The sequence below is a fragment of the Uloborus diversus genome, chromosome 4, assembly GCF_026930045.1.
Source record: "Uloborus diversus isolate 005 chromosome 4, Udiv.v.3.1, whole genome shotgun sequence".
NCBI classification, from domain to species: domain Eukaryota; kingdom Metazoa; phylum Arthropoda; class Arachnida; order Araneae; family Uloboridae; genus Uloborus; species Uloborus diversus.
This window is the reverse complement of record NC_072734.1, coordinates 166,934,226-166,940,352: the sequence shown is the minus strand read 5'-3', so window position 1 is coordinate 166,940,352 and position 6,127 is coordinate 166,934,226. Positions and strand designations below refer to the sequence as shown.

Here is a 6,127-nt window from a genome sequence, read left to right as displayed (position 1 = left end):
TTTTAAAACCCCCGACTGAGTCGCAACTGTAGAATCAAGAGGGAAAATTGAGAATCCTCTTAAAAGCCTTATATTATATTATTTATATAGTATATTATTAAAAATTAATGTCAAGTATTTTATTTGCTATTGAATAGAAACTGGCAACAGATTAAAATATCATTTTAAATAAGTGCTTTTAATTTCCTTGTCGGCCAACATTGAATTCGTTTATTAATCGCGTGAATATAGGCTTAGCTCTTATTAAAATCTGCTTTACAAGAACGTTATAATTCGAATTCTATGAAACATGGAAGTTCCAAACACATTCTATCAAACGCGGGAAAAAAAATTCTCTTTATTTTGGTATTTAATTTAAAAAAAAAAAAAAATATGTATTCACTGCAAAAATCGCGAAAAACCTTTTAGACGTTTTTAATTAATATCTTCGTTAATTAATGTCATCCAAAGATGCAACCTAGCTAAGAACACTCTCGATCAACTCTCCTTTCGAACAATTTTTTTTTCCAAAATCGGTCCATCCGTTTAGGCGCTAGAGTACCACACACAGATACACAGACACGTCAAACTTATAACCCCCTACCTTTGTTTGTCGGGGGTTAAAAACACGCTGTTTGTTAGGGGAGAGAAAACTCGTTTAGCTGTGAAAGAATTCCGCATTTATTATTTTTATTTTTTTATTTACTGGAAATTATGTTTCTTATCGTGATTTCAAAAGCAGCAAGTAGTCTTTCATTTCAATTAAATAATATAAAAAACTAAAGAAACATACGCATACATTCAGTAATTCAAATCATTGAGCCGGAAAATTGAGTAAATTATTAGAAATCTAATACTTGTGTCAAGGACCGGATTCAGACTGATTCTGAAGTAAAGGAGTCGGAGTCGAAGGCACTCAAATTCTATGTCGGAGCTGGAGTCTTCCCTTTTTCCTCGTACTCCGCAGCCCTTTTTGTGACAGTGCAATCCAAGTTTTCGAATAAAAATAACGGTTGTCTTTACGAATTTAGAAGTTCTAGCTGTACTTCGATTTACTTAGCTTGCTTTAAGGCATCCTGTATAAACACAGAGAAATATTCTTTGACTTTTCGGTTCGATGTGAATTTTAATGTTCCTTAAAACATTCACATTTTCAGACAGATCTTTCTTTGCAGCATTTTGCTTATAGGGTACTAAGGGGGTTTTGCTTATAGGGATACTAAGTAATCCAATAAATGGATAAAAATATTTCTGTATATGGCATAAAGCTAGCTGTTAGTGTTTTGAATCCATTGTGATATGCCTTCCCTTGTTTGCTTTTGAAAATTTGGATTACTTAATATTGGTGTATTGCGTGTAATTGTGAAATATTATTTTAACGTCTGCTTTTGTTTTTGCCGTTTAAGAATTATTTGCTGTACAATTAATTTTTAAAAAAATAATTAAAAAAATAATTAATTTGAACTTTGACACCTTGAATTCAAATTATGTTTTTCGCAATCACGAGTGTGTGAGTGTACGTAGGCGTGTGTGTTTGTGTGGGGGGGGAGGATGTTTGTTTGTGTGTAGGGGTATGTGTATGTGTGTGTAGGATGTGTGTTTACGTGTGTGGGTAGTAGTGCGTATGTGTGTGTATGTGTAGGTGTCTGTAATGTATGCGTGTGTGTATGTGTTTGTGTGTGTAGGTGTATGTGTAGGTGTATGTGTATGTGTAGGTGTGTAGGTGGATGTGTAGGCAAGTAACCTGGAGACGCTTTTCGCTAGAGGAACAGCATCGTGAGGCGGCCGGCCGACGGTGGTGCTGCAGAGGGAGGCGGTGGGAAAATAAAATCATAGGAATTCAAAACTGTCAAGTGAGAAAAAATAGACAATCGTGATTGCTCGAAAAAAAAACATCAAAAATAAAACTAATTTTAAATCTAGAACATATTAGCTATATTTATTTGCTGCCGCATTTTACGAGTAAACCATTTACGTATTATTTCAGCTGTCTGATTTGTACGTGCTAAAAAAATCAATTCATATAATTTTAAATCATTGTGTGTATATTTTAATGAAAAATTATTGTTTTACTTGAAATAAAATTTAATGAAGTGCATCGAATACTGGCTTCCGCTACTTTAGGGTTTCGCGTGTAATTCTGTTGCAATGTGTTAGCACCTGTGCTTATCCCAATAAAATAGCAAAATTGACATTTAATTGCATTCAGAGCTCATGCAGACGAGTTGTTTCCTATAGGTCTTTAGATTTAAGAGAACTGCTAATAAATAGTTATTTATTTGAGAGTGAAATTGACTGTGAGTATACATTTTATAGCTATTTGTACATGTATGCACAATTAACATTCATCGGACGTAAATGAATTGTGTGAGACATTTTAATGATCAATCATGTAATTTTCTGGAATTTTATTCAATTTTTAGACTTTCTAAAACTGTTAAATGTGATGTTGGTTGTGGTGACTGAAAATACTGTCAAATGAGCAGAATGGTTCTTAATGTACTTCATTTACATTGTGGTGATTCCACGGTCATGTGTTGGACAATCTGGACTAAATTTTCCCTATAGTTCCATACATATAATTAGCTGATGTGTGCATCACATGACTTCCTTTTACTCCAATTTAAAGATAATAGTGCCTCGGAGTGAGCAAAAAAACATTTTAAATATCTTCATTCCAAGTCTGTTGCGAACCGAAACAAAGAAAACGTTTTATACAGATACATTTTCCCAATATTGGGAGTTTTAATGTGCTTCAATGGTTAACTCTCTAAATATGGCCGAATTAAAACCAATTTTAAAAAAAAAAACGCCAAATTCGTCGCCAAGTTGGCGACAAAACTTGACGACCAAAAGCTTGGCGATATATTGCCAAGTGTCGGTCAAATTATAGCACCGCTTGAGTCTACATTGAAATTAACAATGATTTTACCCCAAAAAGGTTTAAAAGACCCCCTTTGGAACATCCGAATGCAACCAAAAGAGAAGGAGCATTACTAGACCCCACTTGGAGTCCATGTACCAAATTTGAACTTTCTAGGACATACCGTTCTTGAGTTATGCGAGATACATACACACATACGCACATACATACGTACATACAGGCGTCACGAGAAAAATCGTTGTAATTAACTCGGGGATCGTCAAAATGGATTCTTCATGTGTCTATACGTTCTTAGGCATGTATCCACGTGTGGTCGGGTTGAAAAAAAAATCAATATTCATTCGGGGGCGAGCAAAATGGAAATTAAGGTCGATTTTTGAGTGAAAATTTTTTTGCGAATACAATACTTCCTTTTTTGTAAAAGGAAGTAAAAATTAGTAAGGGCTGAAAAATTGAAGTACTTGACTCGTGTGATTTGTTAAACAAAAAATATTTTTCTAATTTCATTTTTAATTGGTATTTTTTAAATGAAGTTGACCCGTCACGTGTGGGACGCACTTTTGAACTTTTGTTTTAGAGTTATTCATTCTAGGTACACTAAAAAATTTTAGTGTATGTCAACACCAAAAATGGTGGCAACTACTTTACACCAAGTGTCGTGTAGTGAAACACCACAGATAATTCTTGGTGTTTGCTAACACCAAGAATAATCTGTGGTGTTTCACTACACGACACTTGGTGTTAAGTAGTTGCCACCATTTTTGGTGTTGACATACACTAAATTTTTTTTACAGTGAACATATTATACAAGTTTTACTTTCCCAATTGGTTATTGACAACACAAATACATATAACTATTTTGTATATGAAGATTCTCAACTTTTTATTTTTCATACGAGGAATGGACATTTATGCCTCCAAGTTGTTCAAAAAATTAACTTTCAAAAACACTTAAGGAAACTAAAATTATCTGTATATTTGAACAATGAAATTCACACTTTTCAAAAAACAACATAAAAATAGAACAGTTTAAGATTTCAATCAAATTTATTCAAGAAGATTTTTTAATCAGTCTTAAAAATCTGGTATAAATAAAAACGAATTACAAAAACAAGCAGAATATAAAAATTTCAAAAATCACGATACAATAACGATAAAGTTTCTCGCTCCTCAAAAACAGTTACATTACAAAAACAAAAGTGTTTACTAGGCCTTTCCGTTTTCCCGGAAAGCGCGTCACACGACACATACACACACAAACATGGTATTTTATTATGAATTGATATACCGCAAACCCAGCCGTAAAGCTGCCATGTTGAAAATGGCTGCTAAAGTTGTAACGATCATTCATAAAATAATATATTCGTTAGTTTATCTTTCGGATGGACTAAAGACTTTTCTAACAATGGTGCAAAATAGCTTTGGTTTACGGTAATTGACATTTCATTACAAATAAAATTTAACATACCTTTTAAAAACTTATATCCTGTGCCCACGACGATTGTGTGTTGACGACGTTGCAACGTGCTTGAGATTGATTAATGTTTGGTTGCCACCGGCTGTTTTCCAAACTTACACCAAAGTTGGTGTCAACGGATCCTCAAATGGTGTTTGCGCATGTGACGTAAGTGTAAGAATTCACCAATATCGGTGTTTGGTTTCAGTTACACCACTTTTGGTGAATGGGAAAGCTAGATATGGTGTTGACTTGGAATGAAGCGTTGATTTGCACAATTTTTGGAGTTGCTTAACACCAAACTCGGAGTATCATTACACCTCAGTTTTTACAGTGTAGATACCATTCGAATCTGTTGATGCAAATTTTTAAAATATGTACTCCACTATCCTACTAATTATTTTTTAGCGTTAGCTTCAAAAAGAAACAAGTACATGGTATTCCAAAGAAAAACAGACATCTTATCCCACACGGGACAACTCTACATTTCGGGTCGAAAGTAATGTTTAAAAATGTAATAAACTAAGATTATTTTCTCCTAAGAAGCCCCACTAACGCGTGGGACTTCTTATGGGGGGAAAGGATTTTGTCACATGTGACAGGCAAAATGTCTGGTTTTTCGTGGAATGGCCCATTGGTGGGCAAAACTTAAAGACAAAGCAGATGTGGGTAAAACACAAAATTCAAAGCCGGCTGATAAAACAAGAGGCAAACAATAATAGTAATGGCACGTTCAACAAGACTTAATACAGTAAAACCTGTAAAGTTGACCACCTGTCTTAAGTTGACCGCTATTTTCAGGCACAGAATTATATCTCATTATATAATTTAACCTCTATAAGTTGACCATTTGCTTCAGTTGACCACTAAAGTAGTGCACGGCAAGTGGTCAACTTACACAGGTTTCACTGCACGAAACTTTTGTTGAACAGTTTCTAACAGGTTCTGATGGGAGGCTGTTTTCCAAAAAACGCATGTTGTCCGAATACATGGCTGTACAAAGAACGCACTGTACTTACGGCAAACAACTATGAGAGTCCTGCTATGAGAGAGTGTGACTCTGTTAAGCACAGCAATGACCTTGGCAATGTTTACTTTCATTAGCGTGTTCAGTGAAGGGAGGATCTGATATTGGCTCGAATATGATTTGGAATACTTTTGCAAACGAGCTGATTTGTGCACTCCAATTTAATGTCAGTTCCCTATTACTGACAATTTTAATGTGATTCAATAGTTTACTCTCTAAATATCACCAACAGTGGCCAATTTGAAATCAGATTTTTATTTTAAAAAAAAAGTCGCCAAATTTGTCGCCAAGTTGGCGACAAAACTTGGCGGCCAAAAGACTGGCGATCTATCGCTAAGTGTTCGCCAAATTATAACACCACTTGAGTTTACATCGAAATTAACAATGATTTCCCCCCAAAAAGGAGCAAACGACCCCTTTCGAAACACCTGAATGCAACCAATAGAGGAGGTGCACAACTAGACCCCACTAGGAGTCTACGTACTGAATTTCAACTTTCTAGGATTATACCGTTCTTGAGTTATGCGACATACATACGCACATACATACGTACATACAGACGTCACGAGAAAACTCGATGAAATTAACTCAGGAATAGTCAAAATGGATATTACGCGTGACTATACGTTCTTAGGCACTTATCCACGTGTGGTCGAGTCGAAAAAAAAAACTCATCATTCATTCGGGTTGAGTAAAATGGAAATTAAGGTCGATTTTTGAGTGAAATTTTTTTTCACGAATACAATACTTCCTTTTTTGTAAAAGGAAGTAAAAAACTACG

At 34.8% G+C, this 6,127-nt stretch overlaps 1 protein-coding gene across 1 annotated transcript in view; it reads left to right on the top strand.

Annotated features, from left to right (window-relative positions):
• Positions 1-1,082: 1,082 nt before the first annotated feature.
• The window catches only part of LOC129221618 (sodium/potassium/calcium exchanger 4-like), an 82,932-nt gene continuing 77,887 nt past the window's right edge, over positions 1,083-6,127 (top strand). The window contains exon 1 of the mRNA XM_054856142.1: positions 1,083-1,169. The gene's annotated coding sequence lies outside the window, so the exon portion shown is untranslated. The remainder of the gene's footprint in view (positions 1,170-6,127) is intronic.